Source organism: Acipenser ruthenus, chromosome 5 (assembly GCF_902713425.1).
Source record: "Acipenser ruthenus chromosome 5, fAciRut3.2 maternal haplotype, whole genome shotgun sequence".
Taxonomy (NCBI): domain Eukaryota; kingdom Metazoa; phylum Chordata; class Actinopteri; order Acipenseriformes; family Acipenseridae; genus Acipenser; species Acipenser ruthenus.
In genome coordinates, this window is record NC_081193.1 from 40,756,938 (window position 1) to 40,778,106 (window position 21,169).

Genomic DNA, 21,169 nt, shown 5'->3' on the forward strand with positions numbered 1-21,169 from the left:
AAATCGATGTGTAGTATCCATGACCTTTCATGTAATATCTCGGCTGTCCAATCATCAATCTTGGTTTTATTTTTGTGTGGGTTATAGCCATGACTACCGGCCATGTCTCCATATGATTGGTTTAGGGTTAGGATGGGTGGGACGTATAATATTATAATTACAAAAGATGTGTCACCAAGCGCCGCCATTTTACAGTGATGTCTGTGTCTCCAGTACAAAAGTGCTGATCTACAACTCATTTGAGAGGTGAGTACTTGGACTAACTAGCTGTCGTGTTTTTTATTTATTTTTTTTTACTTTATTACACTTTTTAAAAAAACGTGTTGAATGTTTTTTTTTTCTCCATCTCTGTGTGTGTGTGCTTGCAGGAGATTATTTTAGTCTAGACAGATACATATAGAGAGACAAGACTACTACTGTACCAGCATCAGATATTTTTATTTATTTATTATTTGTTCTTATTTATTTATTTGATCATGTTTTTGCCTAAACAGCTGCCGAGTCATTTTTATTGTTAGCTATGTCATTTATTATTACTAGTTTACTTGTTCTGTTTTCTTAGTTTCTGTGTGTGTGTAAAAGGGTGGATGGTCATTATTATTATTATTATTATTATTATATGCTTTCTCTTTCTACCCTACTGTCATCACACTACATAGGCATTGTTTCTGTAAATAGTTTACTGATTATTATCTTCTATATGTTACAAAATATAATGTTTTTGCAATAAAACCTGACATTTGCAGCCCGATTTATTTATTCTAGTTTTGAAAATAAAAACCTTGCTGTCAAAGTTTTGTCATGACCGAGTGTTTTTTGTATATTTGTAGTGTTTATGTATTTAGTGTGCACAATTATTTGTACCAATGCTAGTTGTAAGTTCCTTGTTTTTGAATAAAATAAAATAAAATACTCAACATGTATTTATTTATTTTTGTGACTAATATATTCATAAATAAATATACCTTTATCATAAACAGGGTAATAATGTTTCCATTCTCAGTTTTTGAATAGTCTTTGAGCTGGTCTGCATTTGCCATTTCGGAGGCTGTTATTTATAAAATACCATGCATTAAAAAAACGTGTGTAGCTCTGCGAGTGTACAAAATATTTCAAATCTGATTTCTGATTTGAAGTCCTATATGATCTAAGTTTTTTTCTATCTAACTTGGAAAGTGGTCGGCATTTTTAGTCACAACAGTCAGTTCACATCAAGCGCAAATGCTGGCATTAGGGCAGGTAAAATACGGCAATACATCATTCATATGAATGCTGGCATTCTCACACGAGACATACCTTAAAACTCTGTTTCTATGGAAACAAACTGTTTCTTCGTTGTCATACATATAAATATGGCACCTAATGATGATTTGGCTGTTGAGCACTGTTATACATACATTTTTAACTCTGCAACAGCAATTTATGACTGTTTTTGACACGACTGTCATGTATGCAGAGAATGCGTCGACTTCAGATTATGAGAAGACGGCGGTGTTTTGAGCAAGCTAGAAGAACAAGGTTTTGTGAAAATTATTTTTCAAACCCTCACGTCATTCAATTGTAACGGAGCTACAAAAAAAACATGACCCAACACAGGAACTTTGGTTTTAGCGAGGTTGCGCACTTTTATTCAAACACAAATAAACACCTAGCTCCTTTGGAGCGCTAACTAAACTTCCAGGAACAACCCTGACTACAAAATGGGATGGCTAAGCCGTTTCCCCACAACACAAAAACAAAACACACAGTTTAACAAAATACACAGGAGTACACCCAGTACCTGTCTTGTGACTTCTTGGCAGCAGGGCACCCACCTTCCTGCTTCCTTCTACTCAGCAGCCCAGAACAGATTAACTGCTTTCTTTAAATACCCTGCACCTGGCTCTAATTTACAATGATAGCCAGGTGCAGGGGATAATTACTAATAAAACAGTTAAACAATTAAACACAATAACATAATTACGGCTTTTCAGCCTGTAATCTTTGTAGTCCTTTGCTCCCCATTACTACACTTTCTCACACAATCTTGCAGTCTTCTACGGATGCTGAAGTGAGCGATCGGTCTGGCGGATGATTAGACCACACGGCAATGTTCAATAAAATAAAAATGGTGCTGGCTTTGTTGTTTTCTCTATACATACACACAGTAGGTCTACATAGCTAAAAAGGATGTACGAAACATATGGGAATATTTATTAAAAGCTTTATTATTATACAACAATTACAACAATGATACTGTACGAGAGTACTGCGTGTGCCTGTGCTTGTTCTTGTTCATGTTTAGCAAACGACTTTTCTCCTTCCCCTTTCTTTGTACACAACAGGAAGTAGAGAGGGGCAGTGTGACGTGTACTAGGGGAGGTGTTGTGCATTGAGTGGCGCAACCATAGACATGGGTGCAATGAACTGTGGGTACATGGCTGGCTTCATTATTATTTCTACGACACGCTGCTTGTTCTATGTCGTATACAAAAATATACAATCACTGCAAGGGAACGGCACAACGGAGCGCTTTAACCGCATGTTGATGGACAAGCTAGGTACCTTGGATCCAAATATGAAGTCCAACTGAAAAGTGTATGTAGATGCATTGACCCATGCATATAACTATACTCAGCACAACTCGACTGGTTATGCACCACATTTCCTCATGTTTGGAAGACACCCAAGACTGCCCGTTGATCTGATGTTTGGATTGCCCTCAGACAAAGGATCTGTGAAGTATGGTAATTATGTTGAGAGTCTGCGTGAGTGTCTGTCTTTTGCGTTTGGACAAGCCAATGTGATGTCCAGAAGTGCCAAGGAGAGTCAGAAACAGTATGACCGAAAAGCTAAAGAAGTGGAGTTTTAACCTGGAGACAGGGTTCTCGTGAAAATGACAGAAGTTAGTGGACCACTGGGACAATCATCCCTATGTAGTGGTTAAGAAGCAGCAAACTATCCCTGTCTATGTGGTGAAGGCTGAGGATGGACGAAAAGAACGGGTGGTGCATCGCAACCTGCTGATCCAATGCATGTTCTTTCCAGTCCAGAAGATCAGTTCCGAGGAACCAAAATGAGTGCAATTGCGTGTGACAGAGAAGGATGACTTTGATGCCTCTGAAAGTGAAGGAAATGCTGGCATATCCAAGAAGGGCTATGTGGTATGAGGTGCTGACTGAAACATCAGATGAGCCTGAAGTGCATCGTTAAGAGAGAGATGCCCCCTAGACACCTGACAACGCAACTGAGACATCAGTAATGGAAAGCGTGCAGCAAGGAGAGGTTCAGGACACTCTAAATGTGTCTACTCCTACAGATGGCTCAACTCCAGAAGAAGATGAGTAACCCAAGTTACCACTCCACTCTCCAGATGCTGAACCACCAAGTGCAGATGGTGTGCTAAGCGACGCTCTGGAACCTCAGCAGAGATACCCTACTTGAATCAGGTAACCCCCCTACAGCAAGTGGCAGCTACTAAAACTGAATCAGATAGAGAAAAGATAGAAAGGGGAATAAAAGTATGGAATACCATAAGAAGCAGAAATAGAAAGAGTACCCTGGTTAATAAAGCAGCAAATGTTAACGACGATGACCTCTGAACGGAGGGGTGGGTGTAGCCTGTTGGTCTACTAAGTTGGTCTACTATTAGGCCATAGCTTTAAAAACAGCCACTAGGGGGAGCGGTATGATTATGTATGCCTTCAGATTAGAGCGAGACGCTGTAACAACAATCTGGAAATGTTGACCTTGCACAACAGTATTGACGCGAATCAATGCCTCCTGTGTTGTTACTGAAGATCCTGTGTACTGCTGATGTCTGCGCTGAGGGATCTGGAGGGGAGAGAAAAACAAATTAAAACTATTTGCTTTATTCACCCACATCCAAATTGACTGAGGCTGTTTTGTTTAGCAAATAACATTAACAAAAAACACAACGCAAAGTACTAAAACAAAACCAGTGACTTAAATTGGGATACAGTGAATTGGCCTGTGATCCTATATACAGTATATTTGTATATATACAATTTAGTGTAAGGTATAGTACACCCGCCTTACACACACACACACACACACATACATATATATATATATATATATATATATATATATATATATATATATATATATATATATATACAGTCACCTACAAAATTATTATTATTTATTTCTTAGCAGACGCCCTTATCCAGGGCAACTTATAATCGAAAGCAAATACATTTCAAGTATCACAGTACAAGTAATAATACAATTAAAAGCAAGATAAATACAATGACTTTGGTTCAAGCAAGTACAAGTGTGACAAAATACAATTCAATGATACAGCAGATAAGTGTCAGTGATAGTTACATCAGGATATGATTAAATACAAAAAACTACAGATTAAACACTTGGCAGATTACAGTACTCTGATGTACAGGATTAAATGCAGTAAAATAGGGGGCAGATAAGAGCAAGTAAAGCGCATTTAAGGAAGGGTGATAAGTGTCCCAGGCAATGAACAGAGAAGTTCTACAGGTGCTTTCTGAAGAGGTGAGTCTTGAGGAGGCGCCGGAATGTGGTCAGAGACTGGGCAGTCCTGACATCTGTAGGAAGGTCATTCCACCACTGCGGGGCGAGGGTGGAAAAGGAGCGGGCTCTGGAGGCAGGGGAGTGTAGAGGAGGTAGAGCTAGTCTTCTAGTGCAGGCAGAGTGGAGAGGTCGAGTGGGGGTGTAGGGAGAGATGAGGGTCTGGAGGTAGCTGGGTGCAGTCTGGTCACGGCATCTGTAGGCTAGTACAAGAGTCTTGAACTGGATGCGAGAGGTGATCGGGAGCCAGTGGAGTGAGTGGAGCAGTGGAGTTGCGTGGGAGATGCGAGGCAGAGAGAACACCAGGCGGGCAGCGGAGTTCTGGATGAGCTGGAGCAGACAGGTGGCGGACGCAGGGAGGCCAGCCAAGAAGGAGTTGCAGTAGTCTAGGCGGGAGAGTACCAAGGCCTGGACCAGGAGCTGGGTGGCGTAGTTGGTGAGGAAGGGTCAGATTCTTCGGATGTTGCTCAGGAAGAATTGGCAAGTGCGTGCCAGAGTGGAGATGTGCTGGGAATAAGAGAGGCAGGGGTCCAGGGTGACTCCGAGGTTCTTAGCGGAGGAAGAGGGAGAGAGTGTGGTAGATTCCAGAGGAACAGAGATAGAGAGATCAGAGGAGGGGGAGGAGGAGGGAAAGAAAAGGAGGTCAGATTTAGAGAGGTTGAGTTTGAGGTGATGCGAGTGCATCCAGGAGGAGATAGCAGACAGACAGGTAGAGATACGGGAGGGGATGGTGGAGTCAGAGGTGGGGAAGGAGAGGAAAATCTGAGCATCATCAGCATAGAAATGGTATGAGAAACCATAGGATGCGATGAGGGGGCCCAGGGAGCGGGTGTAGAGAGAGAACAGGAGAGACTGACCCTTGGGGGACTCCTGTTGAGAGAGGGTGAGTTGTGGAGGTTGCTCCATGCCAGGTTACCTGGTAAGTGCGGTTGGAGAGGTAGGAGGAGAACCAGGTCAGAGCAGTTCCAGAGATTCCCAGGTCAGCAAGAGAGGATAGTAGGATAGAGTGATCGACAGTGTCAAAGGCAGCAGAGAGGTCGAGGAGAATTAGTGGAGTGAGCAGAGCGGAAGCCAGATTGGAGAGGGTCGAGCAGAGAGTGGTTGGACAGGAAAGCAGAGAGCTGGCGGTGTACAGTCCGCTCGAGGGTTTTGGAGAGGAAGGGTAGGAGGGAGACGGGACGGTAGCTCTGGAGGGAGGTGGGGTCGAGGGTAGGTTTTTTGAGGAGGGGAGTGATAGAGGCTTTTTTGAAGGCAGAGGGAATGAGACCAGAAAAGAGAGAGGTGTTGAGAAGGGAGGAGATGAAGGGAAGTAGAGCAGGAGCAGCAGCTTGAAAGAGGTGAGTGGGGAGGGGGTCCAGGGCACATGTGGTGGGTTTGTGACCCTGGAGCAGGGAGGAGAGGTCAGAGTCTGAGAGGGGCGAGAAGGTGGAGAAGGAGGGCGAGTAAGTAGGGGATGTAGTGGGTGTAGGGGTTGGATCAGGAGGGGGTGCGGGGGATGGAGAGGTGTTAAAGAGTTTGAGGATATCTGAGATTTTAGAAGAGAAGGAGGCAAAGTCATCAGGGGAGATAGAGGAGGGAGGAGGAGGGGGAGGGTTTAAGAGGGAGGAGAAGGTAGAGAATTGTTTACGTGGGTTGTTAGTGGCGGCTTGGATTATAGATTGGAAATAAGTACATTTTAGCAGAGGAGAGAGTAGAGGAGAAGGAGGAGAGGAGAGTGCGGTAAAGGTCTAGGGCAGCAGGGAGTTTGGTTCTCTCCAGAGATGAAAGACAGGGGTCTAAACTGCTCGGCTGGCATCAATAATGAAAAAAAAAAGCAATCACTGTGCACCAATCCAAAAAAAGAATAACAATTAAACAAAACAATATAAAATAACAAGTATTGATCTGTTACCCCAATTGTATAATAGTTGTATGATCTGAGTCACTGCTTAAAAAATATTAAATGAGTTAACACATTCGCAATGTTTCAGAAACAGGCCACAGAATCACAGGCCGCAAAAAACTGCCATGAGCAAAAGGAACACAGTTCTGAGGTTAATGTTTTCTTATCAGCATATTGTAATTAATCCTTCAAAGCGAACTGCTTTTTTTCAGCAGTTACGTCAAGCAAAATATGCTGTCTGTGAAAAGGACAGCAGCAAGCTGCAAAAATATGTTAACACTGACAGTGTTTACATGGACAAGTCATGACAGTTTTCCTCACAATGTTTTTGCCATGCTTTTCAGGAAATGTGTTTCTATGCTGTTCTTATTTAGAAAAGAAGTCGGCCATACCAATGCAGATTACTCAATTCATAGTCATTTAGGGGAGGGGATATTTAAATGTCTGTGTCTGCCTAGTAATTAGGAAAAGAATGACTCTGAATATCATGAGGAGAGTTTCATGCGTTGCCATGAAGATTTAAAAAAATTAACAAGAGAAAATAATTAACTTGTTGTCGCACACATTCTGAATTATCACGCATTACTTGTTTGTGTCTTGTTACCTTTCCAAAACACGCACACACACAAACAAACAAACACACACACACACACATAAAAGTATATCAAATAAAACTTCTACTAAGTACTGTACAAGTTTTACTACTTAAAAAATAGATATGTGTAACATCTAAAAGTTTTATTTAATTAAAGTAGTCTATAAATGTAGGTGGAAAATGTGGGAACACGGGGGGTTACACTACAATACAATAAAAAAACGGTATGATCCTTAGGCCTACATGAATATAAAGTTGAGAACAGGGGGATATGTAAAAAATACATACGAGGCTCCTGAGCAGCTTCATGCACTGGCAGTTCTATAGGTGGAGTACCAGGCTGAGCATCCTGTGTTCGTGTACACATGTGCCGGTCCCTATACCCTGCCTCTGCTCCGAGAAGCCAGTGACTGCTGGTCTGCATCTGCAGTAGAAGTGCCAGGCACAGAATCCGCTTAACACACACACACATTATGATGAAACGTGGATGCCTTGTAATATTATAAACATTCAAACAAAAGTCTTTATTTAAAGCGACACGGTACATTTATTTTGTTTGTTAACTATATTCATTACTTATTGCGCAATATGCCAATTGATGCTAACAATTCATTCCATTTCTGTGAGGTGGAAGAAGAGGTGGAGCTCTGTTGTTCCTGGGACATCTTAAAAAAATTATAAAAAGAAAATACAACTACTACAACTACTAGGACTATTACTCCTACTTCTATTACTAATAATATTAATATGAAGCTAAAAGTTTGGTTAGTTGTGCTTAACAACATGCATGTATAATAATAGGCTATACGAGAGGTTTACATTTGCAGATTATTTTGCATTCTTTCTGTGTGTGTGTGTGTGTGTGTGGGTGGTTTGGTACAGCTTTGCTGAGGAATAATGTGAGATTCTGCCAGTTAAATGGGATCTTGACTGCTGAAATCTTGTGAGCCACAAGCATGATTCCTGCTCCGGTTTACATGGGTTTTTACAGCTATTTTTATCGTGAGAAAGCGATTGACCCTGCCCTTAAGGTCACGCTGCCAGAAAAACGTCCTTTTGCTGTTTCACGATGTATTCGCGTGACAATGTCACACAGTCATGACTGTAGAGTCGATTTTCAAGTGCATGTAAACCAAGCCATTGAATGTATAGGCTTTGAAATGGGTAGTTGAAATTCCAGCTCCGTCAAGCCATTTCTTCAGAGAAATTCCAGTTCCACCAATCATTCCCTTTTATCCGGAACTCTTTAAATGCCCACAGAGCTTCCAAACACTATTTTAATTGAAACTATGTTTTTAATTGAAACTATGCAAAAGAGAAAAAATAATGACAGTATGGTGTGACTGACTGACAAACAGACTGCTGTTTACTAAGTGCTTATTGTTCATTCATTTTTTCCACATGTTTTTTTTTTATTTTTTTTATATAAATAGAACACATGCAGCTTGAACTGTATTTGGACCCAGTCTGAGGGGTCAGTCAGTCATATCCTAATGCAAAGGCTACCTTAACTGGACTTTATCAATGTCCACTCCTTTTCTGTTCCCTGGTATTCCTGAGGCTCCAGTTTAAGTCTCTTTGACATGTGCATTGAATCATTTACTTGCTGGGATCAAACTGATCTATCGCTTTAACTGGCCTGGATGAGTATGAGGAATTATGTGGCTTAATCTGTTGATTTCCCGTCCTCCTAACACTGTGATGAGATGTGGACGAGTACGACAGTTTATTCAATTATTATTAGTTTATTTAGCAGACGCCTTTATCCAAGGCGACTTACAGAGGCTTGGGTGTGTGAACTATGCATCAGCTGCAGAGTCACTTACAATTACGTCTCACCCGAAAGACGGAGCACAAGGAGGTTAACTAACTTGCTCAGGGTCACACAATGAGTCAGTGGCTGAGCCGGGATTTGAACCGGGGACCTTCTGGTTACAAGCCCTTTTCTTTAACCACTGGACCACACAGCTTCCTACCCATAATGCTCTGGGTAATTAAGAGCATTACCCAGAGCATTCTATTTGAAAACTGAACACAGTATTTCTCAAAAAGGTCTTAAGAATTCCCTGAGTAAGTGAGAAATGGGTAAGGCACAGTGTGCTTGGGTGAGCTACTATTACAAGAACAGAATGTCCTCTAACTACTGTTATTTAGTGTTGTTTTGTTTCTTGAGGAAATTATTAAATGCCAACGATCCTTGGTCATTTTCTGGGAATTAATGACCGTCTGGGAAAGCAGGTGGTCTGAAGGCTAAGCCTTAGGTCGAGGTCATTATTGCAACTATAAGTCATCTTAAATATGTTGTAGATAACAAAATAATGTGTATTTGCTATATGGATTTCAAGTGTGCAGTTTTGAAATAATGTTACAGCAAGCATGCATTTTCATATCTGGGATTTTTTTGCTTGCAAGCCTTTCTTTTAGCTAGTGTTACACTTCTTTGTTAATTTCACCTGTCATTCACAACCTGCTTCCCAAATTGACTGACATACTTTGCAGCCAGGGACATTATTGTTAGTATTATTATTTATTTCTTAGCAGACGCCCTTATCCTGGGCAACTTACAATTGTTACAAGATATCACATTATTTTTACATACAATTACCCATTTAGGTTTTTACTGGAGCAATCTAGGTAAAGTACCTTGCTCAAGGGTACAGCAGCAGTGTCCCCCTCCTGGGATTGAACCCACGACCCTCCAGTCAAGAGTCCAGAGCCCTAACCACTACTCCACATTGCTTCATAAATATTACTTGATGTGCATGACAAGTAATATTTATGAAATTATTTTGTTAGCTATAACAAAGTAAAGATACAATTAAAACTGTAGAATAATACTGTGATCGTTTCATGGGCTCAAGTTTTGAATCTTTTGTTCTGTACTGAACATCCCGTTTTCTGTTTCTATGGTTATTTATATGGTTATCTTAAGATTACCTCTAAACACTCAATCCAAGGGGTTCCTTGAGTTTGTAAAATGATCAAAAAAAATATCATGCTGTGGCTTATCCTGTCGGGGTATAAGTTGATCAAATCAATAGTCTCTAAATATAGATAATTCATAAATAGATATGCAGCTGCTTTTCAAATATTTATCGTATGCAGAATATTTGAATTAACCAGCCATCTGACAAGTGCATTGGTACCCCACATGTAATCAATTTACTAACCAATGCAGAATGACTAGATGCCTTTGTTTTATTCCCCAAAAGGTTTTATTTTGTATTTTTTTATTATTGCAAAGTGACTGTAGCATATGCAGTACTTATTTGGCATTGGTAAGGAATAACTTTTTCGGTAACCATGCACTTGTGAGATGGATTGCTTGTTCAATGTATTTGAGGGGACCATCGTCTGACCTTTGTTTAAGTGGAGCCAATAAATGTGCAGTCCCTGCTGTTCTGCATTCATTCATCTGCCCCAATATTTGTTGAAGGGAAGTGTACAGTATTTGAGATGTATCTTTTCAATTCTGATGTACTGGACTGGTGAATTTATGAAGCCTTTTTTTAAAGCTCTTATCCCACTGTTTTGGTTTCATATGTTAGTAAGATATCTTGTATTGATATGACGCTTGCAATTTGCACAACTAATCTAGGTTAAAGCTGATACAATGCCTTATGGAAATTTTATCGGAGTCCTGGCCTCATGTATGAGGATATAGATGGTAAGTTTGCAGTACAGCAACAGAAACTGTATGTATGTTGATCTCAGCTTCAGTTTGTAACATCAAAGAAGCAGTGATGTTGCAAAACACTCATAATTTGCTTTGCTAGACATGTTTTTAACAGGAATGCAGTGCCATTTTATTCTGAAGCACATGAAAAGGCTAAGAACCATTTCCAAAGAGGGGAAAAACATATTTTAACAATATATAACGAGTAAAAACCCATTCCACAATTATTTAAAGTAAATGCTTCATTCTGTAACAAAGTAGTTTCTTGCTCCTATTATAGCATTACAAAAGTTTTATTCCACTAAAAAAAACTTTGTCATTTAACATGCTTTAAAATAGGGCCTTTAAGTCATTAAAACCACATAACAAAAAGTTGAATTGTAAAGACTGTATTACATGAAGCTTGTAAAAAAGCTGACAGAAAATGTGTAATGGTGGCTATATAATAAAACCTTGAATCAAGCATTACAGTATCTTAAAGTGTGACTGAAGTTGTAGGGTTTAAAACATGCTTTACTTTTCCAAGCTTTCTGCTTTGTTGTACATATTATTGCAATTGTTATGATATTGTTATTAACATATTCCTGGTCCTATCCCTCTGATGGGAAGACCCGAAGCATAGCTGATGTGAAATGAAAATAATTGGTCAAAACTGATTTATGACCAGGGATATGGTAATAAAAATATCAAAACAATCTTGATTAAGTTGAAAAAGACATTGCAGGAATATGTACAACAAAGCAAAAAGATAATGAAAGTAATGTTTGTATTGTAAACCTTACAGCCTGTTCAGGAACACTTTAAAGCAATATATCACTGACATTTTCCTAATATTTATTTTGCACTTGTTTAATATCATGTTATGTGTGTTTTGTATGATTCTACATTTTTGCTTCTGCTCAGATCAATATTAGGAAAATGTAGATGATAAGTAGCCCTTTAGGTTTTCATTTTAAAGTTAACTGGCACTTACCACTCCAACAGGAAATGCTAATACTGCCATCATCCAGTCATGTAGACATTTGAGTTTCTTTAGCTGTCTTTCTTGTTCTAGATTCTCACTACCTTTTGTAAACAGACTTGAAAAGGTCGGTCAGTACGCAAACCCCCAAAGAAAACTGCCTGAATAAACTGCAAAGGAAATACAAAACACTGTATAAAAATACAATGTTTAATATACATAAATATATTATGTATAGTTATATACGTTATAATTTGCATACACAAGGAAGCAATGTCTAAGATTATTAAACTATCTGCATGCATTCTTAGGTCAGCCAATAAGACGTCAGCACTGTGAAAAAGTAGTTCAAGACATTTCTAGTACAGGCCAGTAACTTAATCAAACAGATCTTCAAGCACATCTAAATCAATTGAGTGTTCTGAAGATATTGGCCAACCAATACAACTCAAACAGAAGTACACAAGGAACTGTTCAGCCAATACCTGCATCAATGAGATTTTGAACATACTCACATAGAGTATTACAAAAGCTGTAGTAAAATGAATAACCATGACAATTGGAATAGGCTACAACTGGGTTTTTAGGTGAAACTTTTAACTACCATAATTTGTCGTGTATTAAATTCAATACATCCTTTCATTTCATTGTTATGAACATTATTTTGTTTACACAGTTTTACTTAACTCTCTGCATCAAACACTCCTATGAGCAAAATGTTTCATAGTTCAGTATGTAATAATAACTTTAGAGGGAATTTCTTCACATAACAAACGTACGTGGTTTTCAAATACTGAATTGTGAAGTATATGACTGTGGCAAAGTGGTTGATTGGGTACAGGTGCAGGAGTGATGCAGTGCGTGAATGAAACAGACAGAGATTATAATCCGGTTTGGAAAGGATTTTTATTTAGTTTTCTAGGTCTGGCGACCAAACAATAATCCCCCCGCAATACACACCAATGTGTACTGCACGGGGTAAATAACAGGGGAATTGCAGTCCCACCCCACAACAATACAGACACGGTCACCAGTCCTGGGTGCGTGCAGTAGTGCTCGTGGTGGGTGATTCAATTTATTTCGTGATAGTGGTGAGTGTTGTTCTGGCTTTGTGCCGGCCCAAGGCGACAGCTCCGGAAACGTGTTAGCTGTCTGGTGATTCACAAACAAGACAATTACTAACAGACAGAACAAAACAAATAAAACACTCACAAAACTGCTACGTTCTCTGGGGTTTCTCACAGTCCTTCTAGGTTAAAATACAAAACCAACACAAAGGAACAGATTGCGATTCTCCATCCCCTTTTATGCCGTCACACATGACCCCTTGGTAAACGAGTGCAACCGTCTCACCAATCTACGACTGCCACGTTGTTTCCCTTCCGGGTCAATGTGTTCTTGCAACGGAGTCTCACCTTCATCCAGACTGGCTGACTTCCCGACCCTGGGAAAGAACTGTCAGACCAGCCCATCCAAAGAACTCTGTTCCCGCTGCTTAGCGCCCTCACAGGTCAGGAGGGAGATTTACAACCAAGAATTATTGTATTTCTGTCAGAATGACATATAGTGGTTATGTGACAGATGTACTGTATCCTGTAATATTACTTTCATCAAGGTCAAAGCTTGCAAATTCACATATTGCTATAAAAGATATAAAGCAAGTTCCACTTATAATAACTCTATTGTTACATTCTAACAAATGTCTTAGAAATGTTATAGACCATTAGTTTAAAGTTTATTTTATATATATATATATATATATATATATATATATATATATATATATATATATATATATATATATATATATATAGAATGTGTCACCTCCTTCTGACTTCTGGCTAATAGAAACTATTCTTTCCAGCAAACAAAGACACTGGAATGTTTCAATACTGACATCTTCCATTATTTATTTTAAAACATATTAGAATATAAAGTGCTCTCTGCTGTTGTTACATGTGTTTTTTTCACAAACCTTGGGAGTGAGCATATTTTTAAAGCCCTTGGTCATGAGGTATAAAAACCTATCATAGACAATATCAGCCTGAGAATCAGTGGTGTGTTCAGAACTGCAGTAGCTATTCTGGTTAAGATGTCTTTGGTGCAATTTGACTCTTTATCTTTTCTTTTTTATAAAAGCTTTCCCTTTATTGGTAAAAAATAAAGGCAGTTGCCATGTATAGTTGACAAACAGACAGACAGACACAATCGGTTCATATGGGTCCCCATTTTGTGAATGAGGACCCTAAAAAGACCAGTAACATTACTATTTTTAACATATACAATAGTATGTTTTATTTTTTTTGAATGAATGTACTAACTGTTTGCATGCTCCACAGCCAGGTTATGTTAGTATATGTTATTGAGATTACAGTACTCTCAATAACCTATGCCAATGAATGTGCTTAACTTGTTTAATTGTAATTAGATAAACCTTATATGGCTCCATCACTGGGGATTAAATTAATGTTTCTTTTATGGATAGTAAAACACTTAAAGCTGTTAGGCAAGAAATCACATTTCAGAAAAAAAAAAAAAAACATTTACAGACTTGGAAAGTAAAATGCAATAAGCAAGGCATTTTACATTTGTCATCAATTTTGTAGGAATGATGAAGGACTGGGGTTGCCCAATATACTGCCAAGTTACAGAGAACTGTGCTGGGATAAGTGGCACCTCAGCATCTGACTACTGATCTTTTAACAGTCTAACCATTTTTTGTGACACACTCGATCATAAATAAGTAACAAGAAACAGCATCAATGCTCAGAATTCCAACATAACTGTTTAATAAACATGATGCACAGCAGAATAACATGTTTATTTGACCTGTTATGAGCAATTATACTTTACTGATGCCAGTATGTAGAAATGTAGCATAAGAGTTAATAACCATTTCAACCATTTTTGCTATAATCAGCACATTTGTGCTTAGCGGTGCAATGCCTACCAGGTTCCTTATCACTTTCAAAAATAGATTGCATACTTTAAATTGTCTATTATAACATGAGAAATAAACAACCAAATGTCCTAAACTGCTTAAAATGTAATACCTGTCTTGTTTATTAAAAGTTTTGTTATGAGGTTGAATAAAAATATCTAAAATTGTTTCAATTCTCTTTAGGAAGGAACACCCAGAATTAGTGCAGTGATGTATTTATCTACCTTTTGTCTGTTAACAGTTCTATAGTATAATCAATCTTTTCTTTGGTCAAACAGAACAATACCCTCAGACTAATAACCCAAGCCATTACATTGTTCTTGATTATTAACCACCCTCTTGTACATTTTACAAGTTGGAACTCGTATTATCTGTTCAAGAAAAAGGCTCTATAAAACATGTTTATATAACAACTTGCTAACAAGATACACCTTAAATCTATGGCTGCTGCACATCTCCGTAAGCCTGTAATTGATACAAAGTGCTGCATCTCTGAACCTGAAATTGACATTCAGTACATGCTGCAATCTTCTCGATGAACCTGGAATTTAAATATGGTAAATACTTAAGAGCAATACTTTAAATGTCAGTACAACAGGCTAAACAACTTTATGTGTCTAGTCCTTGTGTCTATGGTGCATTTAAAGTGAACAGGCTGTAGGGTTTAAAACACAACACATTACTTTCCCTAGCTTTCTGCTTTGTTGCACATATTCCTGCAATATCTTTTTTCAACATAATGACAATTGTTTTTATTTTTTTCTTACCATATCCCTGATCATAAATCAGTTTTGACTAGTTATTTTAATTTCACATCAGTTATGCATCAGGTCTTCCTGTTAAAATGTCTTCTGAATTCACAACATCGGCGGCTTCAATCCACCCTGTTCAGTCAGAAACATTTCCCAACTCCCAAAGTTCAGTAGTTTGATTGGTTCAACCGTTTTACCTGCTCGCTCTGGCACAGGATCAGAAGGGCGGGAACATGTTTATGAGTATGCATGAATACCCCCATATATTGTCAATAAATAAATGAATAAATAAATACATTATTCTGGTGGGTCAGGGTGGAATAAGAACTAGTAATAAAACCTGAAGCGAGAACTCTACACACTAAGCAACACAAAAGTGTTTAGACAGACAGGAGATTTCACAGCCAGGATTCAGTTTCAGGGGGGATTTTGCAGATTTTGCAAATGTTACTGTAATTAACAATTAACTACAATCCAAACTTGCAATGAACTTGAAATCGTCCTGTTAAGAACCGTGATGTATCTCCTTACAATCACATTTAGAACCACTACTGCAGTTATCTAACATACTAATTAAATAACGGTTTAGATCCCCAAGTCCATCCTCCTGTTTCTCATTGCGAACTTGTCAAGTACTTATAGGTCTTGGTTTTACAACAGCCATTTAAAGCATGATTCACACAGGACTAAAAGCCAAGTGTCCTCAGAGTTGGTCAAAAGCAGAGGACCGTCTAGTAACCCCCCAGACGTGGATTAGTTTTTGTCAACGAAATTCGGTAAATTCAAAATGAAATGTGATGTTGTGGCCAGAGAAGGAGCTTTTGTGCCAGATTTGTAAACAATGAACCGGGCTTAGATAACTAATTTCGTTGTACCTTCTTTTCCAAAGGCTACAATAACCATTTTGTCCTTTGAGTCGTATGTATTTCCATACATATCTTCAAATGCACAATTAAAAGCATTCATTTTTTAAGAGTCATCAATTATGTTAATTATGTTAATTATGTAATTTCGCCCATCCCCAATTTGGCTATGCCCAACCATTGTGTTTTACTGAACTGTAAAATCTCAGGACAGATCATACAAATTTTAATATTATATTATGGTTTATTGCGAGGACTGGTATTGTGTTGAGGAGAATACCCCGGAAAATGCTATATCAGTTGTAACATAACACTGACACAGTCAATTTGCACAGGAGTAAAAAGACACAGGATGCCTGAGTTTGAAATTTTACAGGTCCCGATGTCCTGTAAAATAACCAGAGGACCCATGAGATAAAAAAATCTGTGAAAAAAAAGTAATGGACGGTTTGCAGGGGACTAAATTTCACCATTGTCGATAACACTTCCGAAACGACCTGTTTATGTGGTGATTTTTAGTCTTGTATGAACTAGGCTTTATTATTTATTTCTTAGCAGACACCCTTATCCAGGGCGACTTACAAGATATCACATTATACATACAATTACATTATTTTTTATTTACACATTATTTTTACATACAATTACCCATTTATACAGTTGGGTTTTTACTGGAGCAATCTAGGTAAAGTACCTTGCTCAAGGGTACAGCAGCAGCAGGGATTGAACCCACGACCCTCCGGTCAAGAGTCCAGAGCCCTAACCACTACTCCACACTGCTGCCCTAACAAGATTGCACATAGTTACTGGTACACCTGGTGGTCCCTGCTGGAAACGTACTTGAGATAAAAAGGTTGAAAAACACTGGTTTAAAGGCAGTAGGACAAATGAAAAAAAAAAATCTCTGATTTTTTAGTTCTTTTTTCTTTTCTTGTAATGCTAGTATTAGCTAAGGCCATCATTTCTATATTAATCTTTGACTAACGTCTCATCGCACGTCGGTTTGAACAGTACATGAACACACGTTGTCCAATCAAAGAGTGAAAGGCTGAATCATCAACCCCCAGGTGATGCAGGCTGTGCAGCCCCAGGTGGTGCAGGTTTTGCAGCCCTAGGCGGTGCAGGTTTTGCAGCCTTAGGCAGTGCAGTAATGTATAGTGAGGGTTAGGTAGTGCAGCCGGTTCCTGGAGTGGGATACCTCGTTTATAAGGCTAGCGCTCGCCCTATGTGGCACCTTTTATTTATAGTTTTTGTACTGTGTTTTATTTTGCCTTTTGTACAGCTTGCTGTATGTGTCCTCTGTGCATTACCATCGCTGGTAACCTTACATGACCCCTTTGTTTATTTACTTTCTTTTGTATTTATAAATCCTGTGCGCCTGTGCTGGCGTTTCAACTCCACCTCCCATGTCTCTCTGTCATTCATATCAACGGTTACCCATACACATGACACGAGCACCCTGTCACAACACAAAAAAGGTGTTTTCCTATAATTGAAGTCTCAAAAAAGGGGGAGCGACTTTTACACCAGTGTAACCTAAACAACGATTTTTACAGCACTATAATTTGTTATGGAACCTTATTTTTCAATGGCTTAATGCACTACAATGCACAAACAGGTCTTTATTAGAAAAAAGTGTTAATGTGTATTTTAGTGCTGGCTAGACTGATGGCATTAGAAAGTGAAATTCTATATTTATCCACAGATCAGGTACAAAATTGGCAGTGGCAATGACAACATGTACGTATTTCCCTTACTACACTTTTAGCATAGTACCACAGGAAACTTTTTAAATAGGCAAGGTGTCAATTGTGATGATGTTTTTTTTTATGTGTAAGAACCAAATCAAAATAGTGTAATTTAATTATGGTATGTGTCACTTGCAGGAACGACCCTATATACAGTATTAGATATTTTAACTGTTAACTGTATAGTCACTGTTAATGTATGACAGTATTCACTAAAATTAATTCTAAACAAAATTTTTGTGTTTTTCTTCTGTACGACTATGACTGTATTCCCTTTCTAAACATAACTCGTTGCCGTGTTACTACAAATGTAACAGTCCCCCACCACCGCACCAAAAATGTTTTGCAGGATGGGAAGTCACTTGTCATTGATCAAGTTCATGGTATTTTTCTTATACATGAGCTGAAATGTATTAGGCTTAATTTCATCTTCATTTTTAAAACATTTATGAAATGCATGCAGGTCCAATGGTGGATAAACAGGTGTTTTGAAAATGTTTAGTACTAAAGAAAAGAATAAAGAATGGACAATTCACAAATTCTCATCAATAAAAGTGATATAAAATTAGACAATTATATGGGGGTGGGTTTCATTTAGAAAGAATGAACTAGGCTTTAATATGTGCTTCTTGGGTAAATGTAAAAGCAATTCTGAATTAAATTGAATGGGTCAAAACATGATTCAGATTCTAAACGCCTACCACTGGCCTGATTCCCAACATAAGGTGGGTGGATGAGCAAATGGAAATGCAATTACCGGGATGCACATTAATGACTGAGTGTAGAACACAGTAGAACAATGAAGACTTACCAGGTCTATGAATGTTAAAAACTTCCAGCTGCCGTCATAAGTTTGGAAAGCTGGCATGCCAAGTGTTTTATAATTGCAGAAATAACATAGAAGGATCGCCAGCCTTAGAACCTGGATACCTGTGTATCCTCTTGACTGAATATTGTTATCTGGTTACTCACTCAGTGAAGAGGTGACTAGCTAGAGATCAAAAAATGAAGAGGCGATGAAGGTGTGCGTGTGGGAGCGCGGGGGAAAAGGGGGGTCTATGTTGCTATAAAAAAAATGCAAATGGTGCTGTTAAGGGCTGCCAGGCATCATTTTGAACGTGTCTTCAAAAAATTTGATAAAGATCCCATGCAAATCACCAATATTGATGTTTAATAATACTATTGCATGCAAATCATTTCCTTGACATGTGATATCATGTATTATGCTTAAAAGTGGAATCTCCCTTTTCCAGATCTGTTTTAGATCTAAAAGACTTGGATGGAAGGCTGATAGCAATTTGGGGGACTTTGCTGCAAATTTCAACATTAAAGGAATAGTAATCTTTGGGGAATTGTCAAGTATTCCAAAAGAATGACACCTTGAATACTTGCTATGTGTCGAATCAGCCAGCATGGTACCCTACCCATGGTACCCTACTATTGACAGTTATGACAGATGTTTCTTATTATTTTGTCCAACCGCCATATACTAAATATTTATTATGTTGTATTTTTTAATTACAAGTTTGTTATTTCTACATTTAGAAATAAATCAGTATTCTGAATGCTTAGAAACCAACATGAATATTTCACAATAAACATAAAAAAGAAGAAAATGGGTGATCATTAGTGTTATTTCCAGTTGCACAATTATCAGTCTTTTTTTTTTATTTAGTCAATTATTTTTATTATTTTCTCCCCAATTTGAAATGGTCAATTATTTATTTTTTTTTAAGCTCAGCTCACCGCAACCACCCCTGCGCTGACTCGGGAGGGCAAAGACGAACACACGCTGTCCTCCGAAGCGTGTGCCGTCAGCCGACCGCTTCTTTTCACACTGCGGACTCACCATGCAGCCACCCAAAAGCTACAGCGTCGGAGGACAACGCAGCTCTTGGGCAGTTTACAGGCAAGCCCGCAAGCGCCCGGCCAGACTACAGGGGTCGCTGGTGTGCGGTGAGCCGAGGACACCCTGGCCGACCTAACCCTCCCTCCCCCCGGGCGGCGCTCGGCCAATTGTGCGCTGCCCCCTGGGAGCTCCCGTCCATGATCGGCCGTGGAATAGCCTGGACTCGAACTCGCGACGTCCAGACTATAGAGCGCATCCTGCACTCCACGTGGAGCGCCTTTACTGGATGCGCCACTCGGGAGCCCCCACAATTATCAGTCTTCTGATGTGTTAATTTAAAAGAATATAATCAGATGTAAAAAAAAAATACTACACTTTAAAGTATTTTGTTCACTTTCATTATAGCATATGCTTTCATTAAATACACTGTATGCTTGCTGTAAGCCATGATATAATCAAATTATTTTCTTTGCCAGACTTTTCCATATTTACAGATTTGGAAAAAAAAATTAAATACAGATGAAAATAACTAGTTAATTCCATGCAGGAAATACTCAGGTGGTATAACTAAAAAAAGTAATGTGATGTACTGGATTTTGGAGCATTTTACAGCACTGGGGAGTTGTTGTCCTGTATTGCGTTAACCACTTATTCATGGCTAAGAGGGTCCTGTTGGATTGTATTGTAAAATGATTATCCTGGCTTAGTATACCCCTTTGTTTCTTATACTTAGACCTGTTAAAGGTACAAAATCCTTACCTCCATTCAAAGTTATTTCTATGACCTACCAGGATGTTTGTTAACTTTCACTTGCTTTATCTACCGACCTGTACAGCTATTGACAAGTTTTGCATCACCTATATACCTAATTCTGCTTCATAACGTTGATTGAAACCTGCTGAATAATGTTTGTTAACATATTGAATTACATACCGCTTTGTAGTTTTCCATATACTGCATGAAAAAACTGACAAAATGTGACATTTTGAAATCTAACATGAAATACTGTACTTCTATTATGACTTCCAGTAGACTATTGTCATATCATTTTGTAGTTTTTTTGATTACATGATGTTAAATAAAAGATCTAAATTATATTCATATAGTTTTTAAAATTGTATTTCAATCCTAAAATTCTAGGTGATGCAAAACTTTTGGACATAATTGTATATTCAGTAAGTATGCACCAACAACACTGTTTTGACGCTAAATGTACACCCAACAACGATGCTCACGTCCACATTGAAATACTTTTTATTCATCAGCTCTGAGAAAGAAACCAGGAACAAGAGTTCTGAGAAAGGCATTGATTGACTTGTAATAATATGTAGCATCGTCCATCTAAGTGGTGTTT

At 38.5% G+C, this 21,169-nt stretch overlaps 1 pseudogene; it reads right to left on the reverse strand.

Moving 5' to 3' along the window:
- Positions 1-20,580, reverse strand: part of LOC117403166 (androgen-induced gene 1 protein-like) — a 57,589-nt pseudogene extending 37,009 nt beyond the window's left edge.
- Between the last annotated feature and the right edge of the window lie 589 nt (positions 20,581-21,169).